Genomic DNA, 25,352 nt, shown 5'->3' on the forward strand with positions numbered 1-25,352 from the left:
GCATAGATCACCCCTGGCTGATGATTTAGCTAATCATTATGGAATGTAAGCTTATGTAATGAAGCCTCCATCACAAACCAGCCTGGACGGGGTTCAGAGAGCAGGTGGTAGCTGAGCCCAGGGTTCCTGCAGGACGGCATGCCCAGAGGGCGGCAGCTTGGCACCCCGCCCCACAGGCCTCGCCCTGTGCATCTCTTCTTCTGGTGTTTGCTGGTATCCTTTGCAGAATGTCCTCTCTCATAAACTGTAACATTTAACTAAACTTTTTCTCCAAGGTCTGTGAGCCACTCTAGCGAACCCAGGGCACCCAAGGAGGGAGCTGTGGGAAGGAAGCTCCACTGACGGCCACATGGTCAGAAGCCCAGGGACAGCAACCTGGGGCATGCCATTGGTATCAGAAGCAGAGGACTGAGCCTCCAACCTATGAGATCTGACACTGTCTCCAGAATTATTGGAGTTAGAGGCCACCCAGCAAGTGTCTGTCCCAGAGCTGCTTGCTTGCCGGCTTGTGGGGCGGGAGATGGGATGGGTATTCCGAAAAAATTGGGGATGCACAAAGAAACAGGAAGGTGGACCCCTCTGGCAGTGGGTTCTCCCCACTCCCGGGGCTCATTGCTTTGTTCTGTGTTAGCTGATGGAGGACAGACCTCTACGGCCACCATGACAGACAGCATAGACTACTGAACTAGTTTAGAACAGTCATCTAACAACTCTATAGCAAAAGCAACAACCACGTGCTCTCCCAGGGGGGAGTGGCGGGAACCTGATGACCAGAGTTGTTACATCATCATCATCATCATCATTATTAAAAATGTCCACTTTAAAAATATTAGGAGATATGAAAAATAAAGAACAAGAAAGTAGGGATCATACACAGGAAAATCCAACAGATATAAACTGTCTCTGAGGAAGCCCAGATGTTGGATTTACTCGACTTGAAGCCAGTTACTCTAGTAAGGCCAAAGAACCAAAGAACCAAACCCAAGAAGCTCAACATCACCCAGCATCACGGAAATGCAGCTCAAAACCAGGTGAGAAGCACCTCGGGCCAGTGAAAACAGTCACTCAAAAAATAAGCAGCAGCAAAAGAAAGTAAGAAACCTGGTGTCCAGGGTGTAGGGAAATGGGGGTCCTGCACCCCAGGGTGGGCCTATGGGAGGGGCAGCTGCCATGGAGACAGTGTGGCTGTTCCTCAGCCAACCAGCCCAGCCGCCTCCACCCAGGAGCCTACTTCAGGACATATTCAAGAGAACTTCAAGCAGGATCCCAAAGGGCCATTCGGGTACCCATGGTCCTTCACGGTAACCAAGAGGTGGGAGCGACCCAGTCACCCGCTGACAGGTGAGTAGATGAGAGTGGCCAACACAGACAGGAGAGAGGGAAGGAGCCCTGTCCCGTGCCACCCCGTGGCCACATCGGGAGGACATTAGGCTAAGTGAGATGCCCACCTGCCAAAAGACAAGTGTGTAAGACCCCACTTACATGAAGAATCTAAAGTACTCAAATTAATAGAAACAGAAAGTCCAACGGGGTCAGGGGGAGAAGAAGTGAGGAGTTGTTCAATAGGTTCAGAGCTGCAAGACAAAGAGCTTCCAGGTCCATCGCACACTTTATTGAACCACACACTTAAAAACAGTTGAATTTGGTGCTTTGTATTTTTACTACAACTTAATCATGTGTGTGTGTGTGTGTGCGTGTGTGTGTGTGTGTTGTGAAGGATTTAACTCAGGCAGACTCTACCATCTGAACTACCTCTGACTCTACCTCTTCCCAGCCCTGTTTTTTAATTTTATTTTGAGGGCCTAAGTCGCTGGGGCTGGCTTTGAACTTGTGATCCTCCTGCTTCAGCCTCCTGAGTTGCTGGAATTACAGGCGTGTGCCTCTGCACCAGGTCTATTTAAAACTTTTAATGAAGTATTGGTGCGTATCACAGCAGGGATGCATCTGGAAAACACTACAGTAAGCAAAGGAGGAAGGTACAGAAGACCTCAGGGCCTGACACAGGGGATCCACAGAGGCTGCTGTGGGTCAGCGGTTGTCAGGGGCTGGGTTGGGGGATGAGGAGTGACCACAGGCAGTGTTTCTTTGTGGGTAGGGGGTTAAAATGTTCTGAAATTAGAGAGTGGCCCTGGTTACACAAAATATACAAAACCTCACCAAATTGTACACTTCAAGAGGGCTTTTTAAAAAGCACGTCGCTTAACAACAGGAACAACAGGTGACCAGGGTGCATTGTTATAAAAAGAATAAGACTGGCTGCTCCCTGGTCCCTGGCTCCTGTCCCACTGTGTGATCTCCCCCTCAGGATGCCATCTGCCATGCTGGGACACAGCCAAAGTGGCCCTCATCAGAGACCACATAGAAGGGGGCCATCCAATCTTGGACTTTCACCCTCCAAAACTGTACGCTAAATAAACCTCATTGGGAGATTAGAGTTGTAACTCAGTGTTAGAGCACTTGCCTAGCATTCACAAGCTCCTGGGTTCCATCCCCAGCACCACAAAAGAATAAAAATAAAAGTCTTTTTTTTATAAAGTATCCAGCCTCAGGTATTGTGTTATACAAATGGAAAAAAAAACTAATATAGTGTATGAACTCATTTATGATTTTTTAAAAATCTCTGGGTTTATGTGCCATGTACAATGCAAATGCATGAAAATGCATATCTGGAAAGATAAATATCAAATGATAATTTTTTAAAATATCTTTTTTAAATTAGTTGTTGGGGCTGGGGATGTGGCTCAAGCGGTAGCGCGCTCGCCTAGCATGCGTGCGGCCCGGGTTCGATCCTCAGCACCACATACCAACAAAGATGTTGTGTCCGCCGAGAACTAAGAATAAATAAATAAATGTTAAAATTCTCTCTCTCTCTCTGTCCCCCCCCCCACTCTCTCTTTAAAAAAAAAGTTTAAAAAATAAATAAATAAATAAATAATAAATTAGTTGTTAATGGACTTATTTATTTATTTAGAAGTGGTGCTGAGTATCAAACTCTGTGCCTTGCTCATGCTGGCCAGGCACTCTACCACTTGAGCCACAACCCCAACCCTAATAATAGTTTTCTTTAGGGAGAGAGAAAGAATTTAGGAAGATTTATTATAGAGACTTTCACTTCCCACAAATAAATGGATTTTTTATTATTCTTTTACAAATTTCCTTTCAAGACAATTAGCATATTTATTTTTAGTTGATTAAGAAAAAGAGTTTTCTTTTTCTTGAGTTCCTTTTTTGAAAATTTGTTCTTTTGGGCTGGGGATGTGGCTCAAGCGGTAGCGTGCTTGTAAGAGGGGTCCGGCGGAGCGTCGGAGGGAGAGACCACACAAGAGACTTACTCCATGCAATTGGCAAAAGGGGATTTATTGGGGATCCATTCCAGCGCGCTGGGGCTCCGTGCTCACTCAAGAAGGGAGAGCAGCCCAGAGCCCAGAGCAAAGGTCAAGCAGAGCTTAAGTACACTTTCTGGAGAGGGCAGTGGGCTTTGCATACATCAGAACAAATCATCATGAGGTGCGGGAAAATTGAACAACAACTCTGAGATTTGATTGGCACATTCATTGGCGGGAACAGGTTGGGTGGGGGTGATTGGTCATTCCTAAGCGGGTTACACATTCAAACTGATTGGTTCAGGCCCTGTGACAAACTGCACAGGCCCCTAGGCTAAATGGCCAGTAGGGCATTGTCTTAACTATCTCAGGAATCTGGGTGTAACAGAGGAACTTAATAATACCTAATCTTTTACATTCAAGCTTTCCAGCTTAGAAACTTTACCCTTTCATTCCCCACTCCTTTTTCTGACTACTTTTAATCTTAAAAGTAATGAATCATAATTATTGGGGAGTCTCATTTTTCATCTCTGTCAGTGGAGCATATTGCCTTCTGATTACCACGAGTTGTCCTGTGTTTCCTGGAATCATTTTTAGCATGGCCTCCATTTTAGATTTCACTCGGTATTAGACCCCGATTTATCTAACTACACTGACTACCTAACTTTAAATCCGGCTTCATTCCCCCCTCTAATTTGGGAACTCCTTACTGCTGTGAGGAAGGGGGACGAAGAGGATCTCTCTGGCTTCTTTAGGCTGAAAAGAGACGGTGTGGGGCAAGCAGTTTGGAGTCCCCCTTAAAAATATCGGGTCTATCGAGTGGTCCATGCTAAAAGTCCAATTGAGAAGTAATAGGCTGGAGGGCCATTCAAGTGATAGGTGGTCTATAAGAGAAACAAGAATTCATTAGTACTGGAACCAGATTGATGCAGCAAGAAATGCCACAGCACAGAAATATGCCAATGAGTATAATGGCCAAAGTGGTAGCGCGCTCGCCTGGCATGTGTGCGTGCGGCCCAGGTCGATTCTCAGCACCACATACAAACAAAGATGTTGTGTCCGCCGAAAACTGAAAAATAAATATTAAAATTCTCTCTCTCTCTCTCTCTCTCTCACTCTCTCACTCTCTCTTTAAAAAAAAAAAGAAAATTTGTTCTTTTTAGATATACATGACAGTAGAGTGGATTTTGACATACTACACATACCTGGAGTACAACCCATTCCAATGAGGATCCCATTCTTGTGGTTGTACATGATGTGGAGTTTCACTGGTCATGTATTCACATGTGAACATAGGAAAGTTATGTCCAGTTCATTCTACTGTCTTTCCTTTTTCTATCCACTCCTCCCAACAAAATTTTAAAAGTTGAAGGGAAAAAGCAAGCTAAATAATTAATAATTTGCTGAGGGTCATTGCCAAGTAGGAATGACACATCAAAATTTCCTTGCCAGCGTACCCCATGTTAAATGGACTTGCCTTGGAAATTCGCTGTGACCTTGCATGTGTGTTTGAGAAAGATGACCCTGCTCAAGGACAAGGGTGGATCCAGGTTTAAGGTGTATCCTGCAGGTTTGAGGAAGTATCCCACTCCTTGGGTTTAGGGCGTTCCAGGTTTAAGACAAGTTTAAGGTGTTCCCGGTTTAAGACAATCTGGGTTTAGGGAAGTTCCAGGTTTAAGGTTATTGCTGCTGGGTATAGGGTGTTCCTGCTGCCTGAGTTCCCCTTGAGTTCTCGTAGAATTGAGAAAGTATTTGGGACATGAATTATGCGGGCAGAACTTGGATTTCCCCAGAACGTGTGGAGAGGCCGGTGTGAGTTTGGGAATAAAGAATTGCTGTTTGAATCTACAAGCTGTGAGTGCCTCCTGATCTCGTGCCCAGCCAAGACTGTGGCAATAATTAGGGCTGGGGATGTGGCTCAAGTGGTAGAGGGCTCCCCTGGCATGCATGCAGCCCAGGTTTGATCCTTAGCACCACATACAAACAAAGATGTTGTTTCTGCCAAAAACTAAAAAATAAATATTAAAAAATTCTCTCTCTCACTCTCTCTAAAAAAATAATTAATAATTATATGGAGATGTCCAGTAATTGACATATGAGATGTAGGGGACAATTTATAAGGCAGCGTGCATATTCTACACATGCAAGTGGCACAACAGACTTAGTATCCTACATGCTTTGTCCCATATAACCCTGTTCTGAGGTTAGAACCATAATTAGTTTCCCATTTTACACTTGAAGAAATGCAAAAAGATAAGTTGTTCGGGTCTCAAGGCTAGAAATATAAATCCAAGAATATTTGATCCCAGAGTCCAGATCAGAGAAGACTAGAATGCAGTTGGGAAACAGCAGGAGAAAGAGAGGAAGTCACTAAGGAATAAGAGTTTAGGGTCAGAGCAGTGTATCCCTTCCTAGGACACTGTATGAACTTAGGTGCAGACACCAGTAAAGCCAGCCCACGAAGGACAGGTGTAACCTAGGGTAGGGAAGACAAGCGACTCCTAGAGACCAGACGTCCCCTGGCAGGAGAGGCTGAACTGATTGCCAAGGAGATGGTTTCAGGCAAGACAGAACCAACCATCTGAGAGATGCTAGAGCTTTATGAGCAAGCATCCCCAGATCAGAACCTCTCCTGAGTGCTACCGTTGGCATCCTTCCTGCTTCTGTTGGTCACAAAGCTCTGTTCACTTAGCATTCACTGAATGTACCATGTGCCACCCCCAGGAGGCGCTGCGGCTTCGAGAGGACCCAGGAAGACACGGGGGAAGAGAGATGAAAACCCAGAAAGGCAAAGGTTGCAGCCGTTTTCCGCAGGTGCTTATGAGAATAAAAAGAGGGCGCCAGTCCCCGCCTGTGCACCAGGGAAGTCCTCTTGGCAAAGGTGACGGCATGAGCTTGAAGAATTGCTGGGAAGTCGCCAGCTGGAGGGAGTGGAGGAGCAAGAGCAGGGCTGGGGGTGCTGGGGCAGCAGGGACAGTTCAGCCTCGAGGGCACAGTCCATGTTTTTTCCCCCAGGTTACCCCAGGACCCCGCACCGTAGCTGGCACTCGGTAGGGGCCAGGGATGCAGTGAAGATGGTAGGACCTGGGAGGAGGGGATGGACCTGAGGCTGGGATGTGGGAGCGGATGGTGCGCACCTCGCAAGAACCCTGGCTGGAAAGTGAAATTCCACATCCTTGAGGTTTTGCTTTTTGGGGAGTAGTGGTTTGGATGTGTTTGAGTGCGTCTCCCGAAGATTCCAGGGCTGGAAGCTCAGTCTGCTGCTGCGTGGCAACCGGAGGCGGTGCAGCCGTGGAGGGGCGGAGCCAGGTGGACAGTGCGGGGGGGGTGGGGCAGAGCCAGGTGGACAGTGCGGGGGGCGGAGCCAGGTGGACAGTGCCGCTGAGCCAAAAAACAAAGTCCACCACGTCCAAGGAAGGGGCTGGGATGTGGCTCAGTGCTAGAGACTTTGCCCAGCACTCAAGAGGCACCGGGCTTCTGTGATCATCCGGGCTCTAAAGGTGAATACATATTGCCAATAGAAAGGGACAAGGAGCATAATTATATTAACAAAGACAAATTCTTGCTTTTCTCCTGCCAGCTGAGAACTTTTAGTTACCCCCAGAAACTGAGGCTCAAAGAGGGAAGAATACTTTTCCGGAGGACTCATAAGGAAACCTGACAGCTAGGAGGACCTACAAGCAGGTTAGAGGGACCTCCTCCCTGGAAGGGGGAGTCCCCTCCACCCTGGGAAGTCGCCAGCTGGAGGGAGTGGAGGAGCAAGAGCAGGGCTGGGGATGGTGGGGCAGCAGGGACAGGTCAGACGTGCACAGAGCTCCCCCCCACACACACACACACCCAGTTTAGAAGGACCTCCCACCTGGAGGGGGGAGTCCCCTCTACCCTAGGTGCGGTGGGGAGCTCCCCCTGACACTCAGGTTACAGGGAACTTTCTCCTGGAGGGGAGAGTCCCTTCTACCCTGGGTTCACTGGGAAGATCCCTGAGACACCTAGGTTAGAGGGACCTCCCCCCTGGAGCATGGAGTCCCCCTTACCCTGTGTGCGATGGCATACCAGCTACCCCCAACACCCAGGTTAGAGGGGCCTCCTCCCTAGAGGGACGAGTCCCCCCTACCCTGGGTGCCATGGCATACGAGGTGCCCCTGACACCGAGGTTAGAGGGATCTCCACACTAGAGGGCGGAGACCCCCTACCCTGGGTTCGATGGCAAACCAGCTGCCCCCGACACAGAGCTTAGAGGGGTCTCCTCACCAGAGAGGGGGAGTTTCCCCTACCATGGGTGCGGTGGGAGCTGCTCCCTACACCCAAGTAAGAGGTGTCTCCCCACTAGATGGCGGTGTCTCCCCTTGCCGGGTGCGGTGAGAGCTGACCCTGACTCCCAGGTTAGAGGTATCTCCCCACTAGAGTCCCCTCTACCCTGGGTGTGGTGGCATACGATAGGTCTCCCCAATAGAGGGGGGAGTCCCCTCTACCCTGCGTCTTGTGGGAGCTGCCCCCGACCCCCAGGTTAGAGGGGGGTCTCCCCTCTAGAGGGTGGATTCCCCCGACCCTAGGTCACGTGACATATAAGCTGGCCCCGATACCCAGTTTAAAGTGGTGTCCCCCCTCCAAGGGGGAGTCCCCCTACCCAAGGTGCAGTGATATACGAGCTGCCCCCGACAACCAGGTTAGAGGGGTCTACCCCTTGAGGGCGGAGACCCCCTACTCTGGGTTCGATGGCAAAAGAGCTGCCCCCCCCGACACCGAGGTTAGAGGGGTCTCCCCACTAGAGGGGGGAGTCCCCCCTACCCTGCGTCTTGTGGGAGCTGGACACCCAGGTAAGAGGTGTCTCACCACTAGATGGCGGTGTCCCCCCTTGCCTGGGTGCGGTGGGAGCTGCCCCCTACCCCCAGGTTAGAGGGGTCTCCCATGAGAGGGCATATGAGCATAGGAGATGACCCCGACACCCAGGTGAGAGGGGTCTCCCCCCAAGAGGGCAGAGTGCCCCCAAATTGGGTGTGGTGGCATGCGAGCTGCCCCCCATACCCAGGGGAGAGAGGTGTTCCATCTCGAGGGGGGAGTCCGCTCTACCCTTGGTACCGTAGCTTACGAGTTGCCCCCGACACCCGGGTTAGAGGGGTCTCCCCACTTGAGGGCCGAGGCCCCCTGACCATGGGTCGATGGCATACAAGCTGCCTCCGATACCCAGGTGAGAAGGTCTCCCCACTAAAAGGGGGAGTCTCCCCTCCCCTGTGTGCCATGGCATAATAGCTGCCCCCGACACCCAGGTTAGAGAGGTCTCCCCCCTAGAGGGTGGATTCCCCCGACCCTGGGTCAGGTGACATACAAACTGGCCCCCACACCCGGTTAGAGGGGTGTCCCCCCCCCTTGAGGAGGGAGTCCCCCCTACCCAAGGTGCAGTGGCATACGAGCTGCCCCCCGACACTCAGGATAGAGGGGCCTCCCCACTAGAGCACAGAGTCCCCCCTACCCTGGGTGCGATGGCATATGAGCTGGCCATGACACCCAGATTAGAGGGGTGTCCCCCTTCGAGGGGGGAGTCCTGATACTCTGGGTGCGATGGCATACGAGCTGCCCCGGACACCCAGGTGAGAGGGGCCTCCCCCCTAGAGGGCGGATTCCCCCTGACCCTGGGTGCACTGGGAGCTGCCCCCGACACCCAGGTTATAGGGGTTCCCCCCTAGAGGGACGATGGTATACGAGCTGCCCCCGACACCCAGGTGAGAGGGTGGTCTTTCCCCTAGACCGGAGCTCCTTCCCTACTCAGGTTAGAGGTGGCTCTTCTCTCGAGGAGGGAGACCCCTCTAATCTGGGCATCGAAGGGGAGCTCCCACTGCACCCAGGGTAGAAGGGACTCCCCTAGAGTTGGGAGACCCCTTTAACCTAGGTTTCGGGTGTACACCATCTTCCCCAGGGTAGAGGCGACACCCCTTCTAGGGGGGAGTCCCCTCTAACCTGGGTGTTGGGGGGGCATTCCCATCACATCCAGGGTCGAGGGGAGTCCTCCCTTGAGAGGGGAGTCCCCTCCACCCTAGGTACGGTGGGAGCTCGCCCCAACACCCAGACTGGAGGGGTCCTCACCCTGAGAGCGAGGGAAGTGCCCTCTACCCTGAACGTGGTGGGGGCTCCCCCCCAACACCAGGGTAGATGGTTCTCTCCTCTAGAGAGGGAAGTCCTCTCTACCCTGGGTGCGGTGGTACACGAGCTCCCTGACACCCAGGTTAGAGGGTCTCCTTCCTTGAGCGGAGAGTTTTCCCCACCCCGGGTTCAGCTGGGGTCCCCTTTCCGAAACCCATATTCGAGAGTCTTCTTCCTGGAGGGTGGAGTCCCCTCTACACTGGTTGCGGCGGAGGCTCCCCCCTTCCATACCCAGGTTTGAGGAGTCTTTCTTCTGAAGGGGGGCGTCCTCTCTATTCTGGGTGTGGCAGGGGTATCCCCCTACGCCCAGGTCAGAGGGTTCTCCTTTCTGGAGAGTGGAGTCCCCTCTTCCCTGGGTGCATTGGGATTCTAGCTCCCCCGGACACTCCCGTTAGAAGGGTCTTACCTTTGGAGGGGGTAGTCCCCTCCATCCTGGTTGCACTGGATCGAGCTCCCCCAACACCCAGGTTAGAGAGGTCTCCCCCCTTTACGGGGGAGTCCCCCTCTACCCTGGGTGCAGTGGGAGCTTTCTCTCCCCCCCACACACAATCTGGTTAGATAGTCCACCCCCCCAGCCCTCCCACCCCCACCCCTCAACGGATGAGTCTCCTCTACCCTTGGTTAGGTGGATGGGAGCTCCCCCCACACCCAGGTAATACATCCAATCAGCAGTCTGAACTCATTGCCCTCATCAGAGCCTTCACTTTTGAAAAGGGAGCATCTACATTGTCTACATTGACTCTAAATATGCTTTTCACATACTTCTCCCCCACTCTGCTATTTGGAAGGAGTGCAAATTCCCTACCTCCAAGGGAACTCAATTACTAATGTCCCCTTTATCTCAGATCTCCTTCAGGCCTCAAAGCTTCCCACTGCCATTGGAATCTCACATTGTAAATCCCATCAGGCAGACACCTTAAACTCTCTGCAGAGGACCTACAATTTCTCTCTACCCTCTTTGCCTCCTGTGAAATTTTCCCAAAAAACCAATCCCACTTTCAATCTCTGCCCACCTGCTTTTCTTTTTACACCAAGCAAGAGGATATCTCCCTTGCTCTAATTAGCTGCTGAATTTCACCCTTATGCCCCTGGTCAAGTGGTACAAATTTCTCTCTGTACTTTCGACACCTTCTTGGGATGGGTCAAGGCTTTTCCTTCCACCAATAAATATGCCAACATCCTCCTTGAACACATTCTTCCCCAATTCGTCCTCCCCTCCTCACTCCAGTCTCATAATGGTCCTGAATTTCCTTCCCATGTTTCACGGTCTGTAGCTAAGGCTCTCAACATCCCCTGGCATTTTCATATCCCCTACCATCCCCAGTCCTCTGGCAAGGTGGAGCATACCAACCATACATACCTTGAAGAACATTCTCACTAAAGTGTCTCGTGAATTATATTTAGATTGGACTAAACTCCTTCTCTTGGCTCTTCTTAGGTTATAAGCCCTCCCAAAGAAGCCACTTAATATCTCCCCTTTTGAGCTCCTATATGGATGGCCTATATCCCTGCTCAGCTCACCACTCTCTGATTATCTGCTACCCCTTGCGCCTCGTCTTTTCTGGCCCCTTCTTGCATACATTGGGAAGCTTCTTTGGCAATACGGTAATGCTGTTCTGTCAAAGCCTCGTTCTGCCTCTTCCCCTTCTTGGACTCTGTCTCCTGGAGACCTGGTACGTTTTAACTACCCCCCAATAGGCTCACCTCCTCCTCTCAACTCTGCAAAACAGACTGAACCCTATGGGGTTATTCTTATGGTCTACCTTTAGGGCATCCCATGTTGAGTTCATAACTCCCATTTAAAATGGTTTTATCCACCCTTTTATACAGTGACACCCACGGGCCCTCCCAAGCTACTTTCTCCAAGGCCGGAACTCCCAATCTTCCTTCGGTCTCTGAGGACCATGAGGATCATGAATACCATCTGCAGAACCATGAATATCATCCTTCCCTTTTTTTATTTTTGCCCTCCTTCCTCATTCTGCGCTCGCTTCCCAGGGGTACCATTACCAGGAATTACCATTCCAATTTCTAGGAGACTTAGAGTCACTTGCTAACCATGCAGTCCCAGCTTGATTCTTTAGCTGCTGTGATCCTGCAGAATCGAAGGGGCTTGATCTTTTTATGATTGAAAAAGGCAGACTTTGTCGGTACCTACAGGAGGAATGCTATTTTTATGTCAATCAATCTGGTATAGTAAAGGATAAGATAAAACAACTCCAACAAGACCTTGAGCATCAGAAAAAACAGCTCTCCTCTGCTGAAGGATGGCAGCTAAGTAACCGCCTTCTCCAGTGGGCACTTCCTTTCCTGATCCCTCTCCTTGTCATAGGCCTTCTGTTAATGCTTTCCCCCTGCATCATTAGACTGGTTCAAGCCCAGATCCAAAAAAATATCTAATCAAACTATAAACCAGCTTTTGTTACAGGAATACCAATCCCTCCCTAAAAATTGGGGCATGGAGAACAGCATTCCACCTGTTAAACCACGACGCAAAGAAATGACCACTGACTCCAATTTAAATCAAATAAAAGCAAGCTTGTAATTCCGGCCAGCCAGGGCTGTCTCTCCAGAAACCCGTGGGAATAGAAGACAGCCCCTCAGCTCTCTAGGAGGAGTGCAGCTTTATAGTACAGAAAGTTGCAAAAGAGTGGCGAGGGTGTCTGGAGAACTTACAGATAACAGAATTTTGACAAGCACAACACAAAGGCAGGTAGTAAGTTAATGGTCTAAATGGTTCAGCACTTAGGGAGTAAATTTAGATCCCAACATCAGAATTTATGAGGCACCACTAGAGTTTCAGAAAGGGTTGTTATCTGGCCAGGGAAAGCCAGAATTTATGAGGTGCTATAATGCCTGCCAGATTTGTGGGACCCCAATAGATCTCCAGGATCCAAATCCATTGCAATCACAGAGTTTTTATTGCAAGCTCGAGCCTGGACTCACAACCATTTCCGACCCAGAGGTCCTGAGGAGTGAGTCCTGGCCCTTAGTTCAATGAGGATCTATAGGTTTTTTGGAGGATACTCTATGTGTCACAACATCACACAGCAAATCATTTCATACCGTGGGAATATCAAACAACTCTTTTTTTTTTTTTTATGGACACAACACAATGCCTTTATTTTTATGTGGTGCTGAGAACCAAACCCGGGTCCTGCCCATGCTAGGGGAGCGCTCTACTGCTGAGCCACAATCCCAGCCTGAAACAACTCTTAACATTGATTAGCACATTCGCTGGCGGGAACAAGTTAGGTAAGACTGATTGGTTAGTACAAGAGGTGGATATGTTTGAATTGATTGGTTTAAACCATGAGGGGTGTATGCGCTAAACTACACTGTTTCCTAGCATTTTATCAATCACCGAGACTACTGGGAGGGTCACCTGGCATTTCAGGTATTTTCACTGTCTCACACTGATTGCTGGTTGCTAGGGGATTGCTATGGGTCCTCACCTAGGGTAACTGAGTCAGGGACACCTGGTGCTGCAGATCTCTCCTGTTATTTACAAACAACTCAACAGGGTGGGTAAAGGCCCCGCTGGACAGGCCTTGAGGTAGAAGCTGATTTCTCAAAAATGGAGTCACATCAGTTTCTCAGTGCCACTAAAGTTTCAGAAAGTTGTTATCTGGTCAGGGAAAGTCAGGCATGGGTGAGTTCAAGGCACAGGCAGGAATTCCAAGCAAGTTTAAAACATTAAAAATCCAGCCAGGCTAAATAGAAATCCTAATATTTTACAGAAAACAGAAATGAATCTTTTATAACTTGTGACAAGATAGCTCCTGATCTTAAGAGAGAATTAGGCTGGGTTTATCACACCACCACCAACCTCCATCATCCTTCCAATGACATCCTGCACCCCTGATGAAGGGTTCAAACGCCAACCTTTCCCAGCAGGAAGCAGTTCTAGAAGATTGACCTATATCCCTGTTCCCTAAGGTACCCAATAAAAAACAAAAAAGCATCTGGATGGCCATCTTAAGTGTCAGCCCTGCCATTTTAAGAAAAAAAGTTTCTTTTTTCCGCCCAAGAGCCTTTCTGAGAAAGGTTCACCATTTCCTCGTACCAACCAAACCCCTAACCGCCCACATTAGGACCTGCTTGGCTCTGATTCCTAAGCCTCCCCCATAAAAATCCCAGAACCCAAGCCTGTTTTGCCTCTCTCTCCTATAGAGAGATGGCCCTTATTTATCAGCTCTGACAAGTAAACTCTTATGTGTATCTCTGCCTGGTTTGCATCTTTCATGATTCTGCCCATCAGGGGCTTTTAAAGTGACTCACAGGCTACTTTCCACTTGTTCTTGTTGTGACAGTCATTTCTGAGATTTTCTGGTATCATTCCCAAAGCCTGGACAGATAAATTTTCCTAAACTGCAGAAAGAAAGGTATGCTATTTCTCCTGAGATTAGTCGGGACAAAGGAAGAGAAAGAAACTTGTGTGTTGAGAGCCACAATTTAGTCGGAATGACGCCTGGCATTTTGCTAGAGGGAATGGTTGAAAGGTGACCCTGTTCTGGGATTAGGGTGGCTCAGGGATTAGGGCATATCCTCTGGGAATAGGGGGACTCTGGGATTAGGGCAGATCCTGCTGGGATTAGGGAAAATCCTGCCACCTACTTTGGAGTTCCCTTGGAGTTCTCTTGGGGTTCTGGGAGAATTGGCGCGTGGAGCCCAGTGGAGGGAGTGTGTTCCTGGGAAGTGTGTGTAGAATGCCGGTGAGAGTTCAGGAATAAAGACTTGCTATTTGAACCTACAAGGCTTTGTGGTGGCTCCGTTATTTGTGCCCAGACAGACTGCGGCACTTGTGCATTTAAAAAATAAACTGTAGGGATTTTGACTGTGGAAATGTACAGGGAAAATTCCCCTGGTGAGAAAACTCCCTGGTGAGTAGTAACAGGCACCCTGTTCCCCAACTTTAAAATGCCCTGTGCCACTCTACCACCTTCCCTGCCTCTGCACCTTGTCTCTATGTCTCCTCTTTATTATTATTTCTTTATAACTGGTGACCAATGTTGGGGCACGAGAAGACTTTTCTCCCCACACAGCCACTTACTCCACAGAGAGTTTGGGACAACAAAATCTGCCCTAAGAGAGACCCCTCCAGACGTTGACAGGTAACAGGGAAGGGAATAGTTACTTATGCCTGGAGTAGGCTTTTAACACATCTGTCATTGTCTGGTACCGATCCCTTATCAATAACTATGGGAAATTCTCTTTCGGATGCTCACTGATGTCGTTGGGCAGAGCTTTCTTTATTACTTTGCAAGGCTGGACCTGCCACTGTAAGCAACACTGAATTTACTGTCTTGCTGACAAAAATAGATTCATCTTGTTCTTGGTACCCAGAAAGTGGCTCATTATGGTCAAAAGATTGAGAGGAGGTAGGTAAGATATTCCATGAGGAACCTCGTGCCCCCATTTCTGTGTTACAAACTCAGTTTCTTTGTAGAGATACTACTGATAAAGCTTTTTTCAACCTGCCTGCTCTTCTCCTCTCTGTGCCTGCTATGCGGTCCCTTTAAATCCCCTATGGCTCCTGTCACAGCAGCAACACAGCCCTGACAACAGCTCTCTGCCTGGACTCCTCAAATTCATTGCCATTGCCTCCATGGCCAGCTGTGGCAGCTGCCCTGCCCCTAGCTAAATCCCAGTTGATTAAGTGTTTGGGACAAGCGGAGGAGGATGGTGGGTCTCCTAACTTAACTGTCTGTCCTATTAAGATAAATTCTGCTAACCAACCTAAAAATGAACCGTTACCTTTGACTATATTTAAAAAGTTACAACTTTCAAATAAAAGAAAAAATACAAGTTTGGACTCTACTGCCATTGAAACATGTTTATCAGTTACTGCTAACTTAAAATGCCCCGGGCCACTCTAATTAACAAATTAATTCTTTGTTTAAATAAACAGTCAATTACAGGGTTATTGGACACAAATACTAAAGTCATGGTAATAAATACTTTTATGGTATATCTTTTTTTTTTGAGAGAGAGAATTTCAATATTTATTTTTTAGTATTTGGCGGACACAACCTCTTTGTCTGTATGTGGTGCTGAGGATCTGAGGATAGGATCGAACCCGATCGGAGCACGCTACCACTTGAGCCACATCCCCAGCCCCTTTATGGTGTATCTTTATGTATGGCCTCAAGAGGCCACCCCAGTCTGGGACAAATAAATAAATAAGTGTCCAAAACTTCCCTATGGCTACCATGCTCTATTCTTTCCAATCCACAGCAAATCATTACTTATATTCAACCATATGTAAGATTTACAAGATTTAAAACAAAAAGAAAAAAAAGAAAAAACTGCACAAAATATGTAAACACAATACTTTATAACACAATACTTTTAAAAATTATCGTATAAAAGAAAAGGGGGAAAATAGTTACACCAGTTTTACCAACATTTTAACTTCTTCTAGATCTCTAACTTTCCTAGCCTTATATTTAAAAGATAAATTACAGGACCTGCAAGATTTATTAAACTTATTAAAAAAAAAAAAACAGTTAAGACAAAAAAAAAAAAAAAAGTATCTCTTTTAAATCCAAACTGCTTGGCTAACTGTCTTATCTATTCAACTGACTTTCTTGACCAGTTCCTCCCTAATGTTACAACACGAAAAGAAAAAAATTAAAACATTATAAATGTACAAACTTTCTTTTTAAAAAAAGTTTTTTCTTAAAAATTTCACAGGCTTCCAACTGGCTCTTATCTAAACTAAAAGTACACTCTAGTCTGATTAAAAAAAAAAAGTAGTATTATGGCAATATAAATTTTTTAATATTCTATATAAGTTGATATATTTTCCTGATCAGTTTTATTTTATCTAACTATAATGGTTTTTACATTCTGTCTTTATCCAAAGTCCAATTTCTCCAAAATTAACTCTCAAATACATTCAAAAATTCTTTTTAATAAATCCTTAAACAGAAATAAATATCATTATGTTAAAAATAAGACTGATAAGTGTCAAGGACAAAAATGGCTAGCTAACTTGAAACTTAATTTCAGTGTCTATGATACCTGACATTTCCAATTGTACAGGCCTGTCTTATATCTATACATTATGTACTTTATATCAAAATTGACATTTAGACAAATAAACACTCATAAATAAAAATTCAAGTAATTAAATAAATCCAAATAACCTAATTCCAATCGAGTAATCAAATAAAAAATATGAATGTCTTTAAGGTTCTAACTTATAGGTTTTTCTAGGTGACCAAACAATAAAGTCTTAATTTCTAAAAATTATCTAAAATATAATATCCATTACTTCTAAAATTTTTCTTCAACAAAACAAAAATGATTAATACCATTAATCATATTTTTATTATATTTTTGTTACAATTAAAATAAATAAGTCATATTTAACATAAAAATTATATAGATATAGTTTCTTAAATACATAAATTAAAAATTAAAACTAATGCCAAACTAATGTCTCAATTTTTCCAATTGTTAAAAAAACAATATGCTGCCTCTTTTCTTTGTTTAACTCTTTCTTTAAAACAGACTTTACAAAAAATTTTTAAAAATTATCAACAATAATGGTAAATCAACTTTCAGTCTAATGTGTCCTTGTCGTTAATAGTTTTTGTTAGGGTCAGGGTTGTGGCTCAGTGGTAAAGTGGTAGCCTAGCATGTGTGAGGCACTGGATTCGATTCCTGGCATCACATAAAAATAAAAACAAATAAAATAAAGATGTTGTGTCCTTCTACAACTAAAAACATATTTAAAAAAATAGTTTTTGTTGAAACACCTTATACCTTTACAACAGTAGTTACTAATTATAATAAAAAATTATATATATTAAAATAATTATATTGTTCTAATTTTTCAGGCTATGATAATTTGCCTTTTACTGTTATATATACTCAATTAATTACTAATGGTCATACTAAAATTTTATCCTTAGCAAACATAAACATTCATGTTTTATATCTTACTTATATAAAAAAAAACTTCATATCTCCAATATTTACAGTTCTTCCTCTGTAAATATTGTTAAAAAATTAACAAATTTTTTAACACCAATTAATTTCACATGCCTCATAATGGACAATTCTCTTTGTTATATCAAGTTATACATTACCCTTCTTTAATTTCTACCATTTCTCTTGTAATATTTGTTCTTATTAATAATAAATAAACTAACAATTATATCCTACCTCAAATCTCTCCACAAGAAGCTAAGTTAACTACCATTGTCCTGACACTGACTATTTTCTACTACTTTAAACATTATTACAAGTTCTCAATATATAACTAAAACTCGTTCCTCATATTTTTATAACTATATTATGCCCTCATTTAGATTTCAACTTACTATCTCTCTCTCTCTTTTTTTTTTAACCCTTAAACTCTTTTACAACATCATATGTCTCCTATCTTCCTCTCTTATATACACAGCCACACCAAAATTCCTGGGCCTTTAATAAAAGGTAACATTCATACCGATAAAACTGTTAAAATTCCTTTGTCCTTTATTTTCAGATACTATAAAATCCCATAATTTTTTTTCATCAAAATGCCCAATCACGGGCTGAGTTGGATCCTCAGTACCACATAAAAATAAATAAAATAAAGTTAAAAAAAATGTCCAATCACTAAAAAAAGTCTTCCATCTCTTCTCAACAGGTTTATGCTATAGTTAACAACTGTTCTCACTATATACCTCTCCAAACTCCTATGTAAAAATTTATAAATTCACAAGACCTACATTCCAATACACTTTGACAAATAAATGTTCCCCATTTCCCTCTTTTTCACCCTTACTCCTTTCTTTATGTTTTTATTGATACTCATTCTAAGTTCATTTGGGCTAATGTGAAAAGGTCTTATATGTTATCTACTTACATTTCTCATTTATTACTTTGTTTTGCCATCATGGACTAGCCTATTTGTTTAAAAACAAATAATACCCCTACATGTACATCTCATACTTTTACACAATTTTATAATATTTTATAATCAATAAAACATAATTTTAAATCATGATATTCCTTATAATCCTACTGGACAAACTTTAGTTAAACAAAAACATCATGCTTTTAAAACTTGCCTTTTAAAACAAAACGAAAAAGGGGATCCAGGCTCGATCATGTAAATAATGCTTTAGATATTATTTTATTTACAGTTTATGCACTCAACATGCAACACAAAGTTAATACTGACAATTGGTCATCTACTTTGGATAGACATTTTATTCCCAAACAGCCATTACCAAAAATTTATGTAATATATAGGTTTCTACCAGACCCAGGATGACAAGCCCCATTGCCTCTGATCACCTGGGAAAAGGATAGACTGCTATGGTTACACCCACAGATCCAGTTTGGATTCCAGCTCCGGTGTGTGAGACCTATCAATTTAATTATGAATGGACATCGGGGACTTCACAACCTAATCCCCCAGGTTTTGTTTGATTGTAAATGAGGAGAATCCCATCAAACAAAAGGACAATGATCTCTCTCCTCGAAAGAGAAGATACACTGAAAGAGGATCCCAAGATACTAGATTTCCGGGGACTTATAAAATCATTAACAACATCAGCTCAACAGCTCTTGGCTTAAATGAGGTTAAAATGTACTCTAAAAAACTTAGTTACTTTATATCAAAGAAGACATTTGACATTTGTTTTTTAGGGCTTGGCTAGCTTCACTTAGCATAATCTGCTCTAATGCCATTCATTTCCCTGCAAATTCTATGCTTTTGTCATTTCTTAGTGCTGCATAATACTCCATTGTGTATAGCTGCCACAATTTTTTTATCCATTCATCTATTGAAGGGCATCTAGGTTGGTTCCACAGTCTAGCTATTGTGAATTGTGCAGGTATAATCATTGATGTGGCCGTATCCGTATAGTGCGCTCTTTTAAGGTCCTCAGGGAATAATCCAAGAAGAGCAATAGCTGGGTCAAATAAAGAGAGCCACTAAGAATAGAACAGGAAGGAAGACCATGAGGAAAAGACTAACAGTAAACTAAGAAGAATGGGGGGGAGAGAAAGGGAGAGAGAAGGGAAAGCATATGGAAATGGTAGGAGACCTTCAGTGATACACAAAATTATAAGAGGTTATGAGGGGCAAGGGGGAGGGGGAAAAAAAGGGGAGAGAATTGAACAACAGCAGAGGAGGTAGAGAGGGAAGATGGGAGGGGAGGGGAGGGGAGGGGGGATAGTTCAAAACCCAATTGAGTCAAATGTATGAAAGATGATATATCATGAGCTCTGTAATGTTTTGAACAATCAATAAAAAAATGGAAAAAAAAACCTTAGTTACTGCTTTGATTGCTAAACTTACACAAAACTCTGTAAATACTTTGGTCTTAACAATATTGTTCTGTAGTTGTACTCCAGCCATGAAATTGAGTAGAGTCAGACTCTTTGACTTCTAAAACCCATTATAATATCTGGGTTTGCTTAACTAAAATTGTTATTTACCTACAAAAATGTCTCATGGTACCCATTGTTGTCTTAGCAGACTAACTGTGTTCTTACCATTCCCACAGGATTTAATAGGCCACCATCCTGATACTGCCACATCGATGTTCATAGCAGCACAATTCACAATAGCTAGACTGTGGAACCAACCCAGATGCCCTTCAATAGATGAATGGATAAAAAAAAATGTGGCATTTATACACAATGGAGTATTACACAGCACTAAAAATGACAAAAATCATGGAATTTGAAGGGAAATGGATGGCATTAGAGCAGATTATGCTAAGTGAAGCTAGCCAATCCCTAAAAAACAAACGCCAAATGTCTTCTTTGATATAATGAGAGCAACTAAGAACAGAGCAGGGAGGAAGAGCAGGAGGAAAAGATTAACATTAAACAGAGACATGAGGTGGGAGAGAAAAGGGAAATTGCATGGAAATGGAAGGAGACCCTCATTGTTATTCAAAATTACATATAAGAGGTTGTGAGGGGAATGGGAAAAAAAACAAGGAGAGAAATGAATTACAATAGATGGGGTAGAGAGAGAAGATGGGAGGGGAGGGGAGCGGGATAGTAGAGGATAGGAAAGGTAGCAGAATTCAACAGTTACTAATATGGCATTATGTAAAAATGTGGATGTGAAACCGATGTAATTCTGCAATCTATATTTGGGGTAAAAATGGGAATTCATAACCCACTTGAATCTAATGTATGAAATATGATATGTCAAGAGCTTTGTAATGTTTTGAACAACCAATAAAAAAAAAAAAACCCACAACATATCCATAAAGGTCTATTCCCCTTGATAAAAACTGTTGCGATTCAGTAAAACTTCTAAGACAAAATTTAACGCTTTGACATTTTCCTTAGTGGGTATCCCTAAACTAACTGTCGGGGCTTATAAAACCACTATAAAACTGGCTTGAGCTATGGTAAAAAATATTAATCATACCTTTACGACAATCAACATGCTTAATAAAGAACAAAAACAACATTATCAAGCCATACTTGACAATTGTGTTACAATTAATTATTTGTTATTATTACATCATAAGGATGTCAGGAGTTTAGTAAAATGTGTTACTTTAACTTAGTGGTAACAGTAATTGTATTTTAAAGGAGTTAGATTACTTTAAAGATATCATTGATAAGGTCCAACAAGATGATGGAGGTTTAGACTTATTGGATTGGCTAACTTCATGGTTACCCAGCTTTACTTGGGTCAAGCAATTATTCACAGGTGGATGTTTTTTAATATTGGGATTATTATGTTGTGCTTGCTGTTACCAATGTTTACCTTATTTTTTACTCTGCTGATGTTTAAGAAAAAACAAATATTATTCATCAAAAAGGCCATAAAAAATAAAAAAGAGGAGATGTAGGGATTCTGACCATGGAAATGTACAGGAAAGTGTTCCCCTGGTAAGAAAACTCCTGGTGGGTATCAGGCACCCGTTTCCTACCCTTAAAATGCCCTATAATCTCTCTTAGGATCTAATAATATAGCTAATATATGTGCATTGTCTAGCTGGTATGGCAATGCCCTGAGATGCCTCTGTGTTAGAGCCTCATCAAGCTTCAACCTTGATTGCAGGCGCATAGCTCCTGGAAATAGAAAAACTTGTTTGCTAGATAACTACAATGTTTCATCAAGCCTGGAGCTGCCTGCCTAATAGTAACTTCAGACAATGGACTTTCTTGATAACTGCACAAAGCTCCTAACATTACAAATTGTAACTGTAAAATGGTATGTGTGAGGCACAGGGTTTGATCCTCAGCACCACATTAAAAAAATTAAAATAAAATAAAGGTATTGTGTCCATCTACAGCTAAAGCACCAAAAAGGCTTATCCTAAGTTTGAGATCATCATTATTTCTACTTTATTCTTTGCTACCCTAGACCATTTGTCTCCTCTGCCCTTATAAACTTGGAATTCAGAGGAACTTATGAGTCACCCACTCAAGGAAAGACTGTTGATCTCAAGAGCCAGGACACCATTCTGTTGTTTATTTATTCAAAATGTATTTATACCAAGTTGGCAAAGTACATGGAGCAACTAGAACTCTCTACTTCTGGTGGGAATATTAATTGCTGCAGAATATTTTGGAAAACAGTTTGGCAGTTTCTTATAAAATTAAAAGACTTCTACAATGATTGATGTAGATGGTGTAACAATTCCACTTTCAACTTGTTTTGATTTGTTGGGTATGGGGGATGGAACCCAGGAGTGCTTAACCACTGCACCACATCCCCAGAATGTTTTAGTTTTTATTTTGAGACAGGTTCACTAAACTGCCTAAACTGGTCTTGAATTTGTGATCCTCTCAAGTCCCTAGTATTATAGGGGTACATGACCTCTCCCCCTATACTGGGTTGGAATTTTTATTATCTGTCTCCATTCTTTTAGTGGTTGTCTACTTTTTTCTTTTCTTTCTTTCTTTTTTTTTCGTACCAGGGATTGAACCCAGGAACACTCAACCACTGAGCCACATCCTCAGATCTTTTTTAGAGACAGGTTCTTGCTGAGTTGCTTAAGGCCTCACTAAGCCTTTGAGACTGGCTTTAAACTCACATCCTCCTGTCTCAGTCTCCTGAGTTCCTGAGTTGCTGGGATGCCTCTAAGCAATTTAGCAAGACCCTGTCATAAAGTAAAAAATAAAAAAGGACTAGGGATGTGGCTGAGTGGTAAAGCATCCCTGGGTTCAAACCCCAGTATCCTTTCCCCTAAATTAAATCAAAAATTTTTAAATGGGGTAAAGAAGAAAAAACACGTTTTATATCATAGGTCATTCAAACAGAACACGGGGCAGGTTGGTTCCATGGTAGAGCATGTGTTTAGTATTCACAAAGACTGGATTTAATCCCCAGCACCAAAAACCAAAACAAACAAACATGGATGGTGTTGTGGCTCAGTGATAGAGTGCTTGCCTAGCACATGTGAGGCACTAGGTTTCATCCCCAGCACCACACACACACACACACACACACACACACACACACACACACACAGCATACAAAGCAAATATCATGGTATAAAAACATAACTTATCTTTGGTTAGAGTTTTTCCCAAAAGTTCCTCTTGTGAGGATTAACATATTTTTTTCCTAGGAAGTAAACAGGAAGGGAATAATTACTTTTTCATTTTCTTACAAAATTCTTTAAAATGTAGTAACTCAAACAGAATACATAAAATTTTTCTCTCAATGTTTATTTACATTTAATATTCCTTTTCTAAATGTGAGAAAAATATTCAATTGAAAGTCAACACAAGTATTGAATTTCTTTTTTTTTTTTTTTTTCACAGTATTGGTGATTGAGCCCTTGGGGAATCTACCACTGAGCTACATCCCTAGCTCTAATTATTTTTATTTTGAGACAAGGTCTCACTAAATTTCTAGGACTGTCCTCAACTTTGTGATTTTACTCTCTCATCCTCTTGTGTAGCTGGGGTTACAGGCTTGTGCCACTGTGCCCAGCAGGTGTATAATTATTGCATAGAATTACTTAAACAATTTTCTTTTTAAATTATGAAATATTTCAAATATATAGAAAAATAGATAACACTCCACCACTGAGCCACAACCCTAGCCCACCATTCTCTTTTATTGCAATACTGGGGAATTAACCTAGGGCTTCAAATATGCTAGGCAATTGCTTTACCATCTCCAACACACTATTTTTTTTTTGGTGGGGGGCACCTGGGCTTGAACTCAGAGGCAGTTGACCACTGAGCCACATCCCAGCCCTGTTTTGTATTTTATTTAGAGACAGGGTCTCACTGGGTTGCTTAGCACCTAGCTTTTGCTGAAGCTGGCTTTGAACTCCTGATCCTCCTGCCTTATCCTCCCAAACTGTTGGGATTACAGGTGTGCACAGGGTGCCTGGCTCCCACCCCACTTTTTCCATTTAAAATTCTATTTTTTCTTTGTTTCCTAGTTACCAGAGAAATTCAATGTGAAAACAGAAAACAGCTGGGTGTGGTGGTCCATGGCTGTAATCCCAACAATTTGAGGTCAAGGCATGAGGATTGTAAATCCTTGCAAATTAGCAAGGCCCTTAAGCATTTAGCAAGATCCTTGCTCAAAATAAATACATGCTGGGTGCAGTAGTACACGCCTGTAATCCTGGTGGCTCGGGAGGCTGGCCCGAGAATGGTGAGTTCAAAGCTACTTCAGCAAAGGTGAAGCACTAAGCAACTCAGTGAGACCGTCTCTAAATAAAATACAAAATAGGGCTGGGGATGTGGCTCAGCGGTCAAGTGCTCCTGAGTTCAATCCCTAGTACCAAAACAAAACAAAACAAATAAATAATAAAAAGAACTGGGAGATGTGCCTCAGCGGATAAGTGATATTGAGTTCAATCCCTGGTATCAAACCAAACAAAAAACATGGAAAAGCATTTGGGAACATATGAAGACAAAGATTCTTCATGTTGCCTATCTAGTCTGATCTGTCTAGTTTTTCTTTTTTTGGTACCAGGGATTGAAATCCCCAGTACTTGGCCACTGAGCCACATCCATAGCCCTATTTTGTATTTTAGAGACAAGGTCTCACAGAGTTGCTTAGCACCTTGCCATTGCTGAGGCTATCTTTGAAGTCGGGATCCTCCTGACTCAGCCTCCTGGGCTGCTGGGATTGCAGGCATGTGCCACTGTGCTTGGCTCAGTCTTTCTTTTTTTTTTTTATATACTAATGAATATATGTATATCACTTTACACACTGAGATATAGAATACTTCCACGATCTGGAAATCCTTCTCATATCCCCTTGAAGTCTGTACTCTTTGAATGAAACCAGTTCCTGACTTCTCTTACCTCATATTTGTTTTGTAACAGTGGTCCACTTTCTGCTTTGAATATAACACTTGCTGCTCTGCCACTACAGTTTATTTTTAAAATGAACATGTTTCTTTTTCTTTCTCTCTCTCTGCTCCTCCCTAATCTCTCCCCCTCCTTAATCTCAGAGGAATAGGATTACCTTTCTTCCCCATTCTAAACGGAGTTATCAGTCCCTGAGTACACACCCACCATAGGAACAAAGTAATCCAGACTTTGGGGATGATACAGAAGAGGTCAGAAATGACTAGAGAACACAGAATAAGTGGCATGTTGCTGGTGAGTCACCTCTTTAAAAGGCCCCCTGGGGCTGGGGCTGTGACTCAGCAGTAGAGAGTTTACCTAGCAAGTGTGAGGCCCTGGGTTTAATCCTTAGCACGACATGTAAATAAATGAAATAAAGGTCCATTGACCACTTAAAAAATATTTTTTAAAAAGCCCCCCAGTTCCTGCTGATGGGCAGAATCACAACCTTTGGGGTAGGAGTTCCCTGTGTATCTCCTTTGCTAGCAAAGCAATAAACCTGATTTTTCCTTTTCCTCAAAGCCTGTTATTGGATTGGCATAGGAAACAAGAACGGAGCTTTCGGCAACATCTTTGCCTGTTTTG

General features: G+C 43.6%; 1 long non-coding RNA gene across 1 annotated transcript; it reads right to left on the reverse strand.

Moving 5' to 3' along the window:
• Nucleotides 1-3,336: 3,336 nt before the first annotated feature.
• Nucleotides 3,337-9,379, reverse strand: LOC144375197 (uncharacterized). Its single transcript, XR_013434686.1, has 2 exons — nucleotides 4,529-9,379; nucleotides 3,337-4,392 (listed from the first exon to the last, which is right to left on the reverse strand). It is a non-coding gene; the product is annotated as an uncharacterized LOC144375197 (long non-coding RNA).
• Nucleotides 9,380-25,352: the final 15,973 nt, after the last annotated feature.

This window comes from Ictidomys tridecemlineatus, chromosome 2, assembly GCF_052094955.1.
Source record: "Ictidomys tridecemlineatus isolate mIctTri1 chromosome 2, mIctTri1.hap1, whole genome shotgun sequence".
Classification (NCBI taxonomy): domain Eukaryota; kingdom Metazoa; phylum Chordata; class Mammalia; order Rodentia; family Sciuridae; genus Ictidomys; species Ictidomys tridecemlineatus.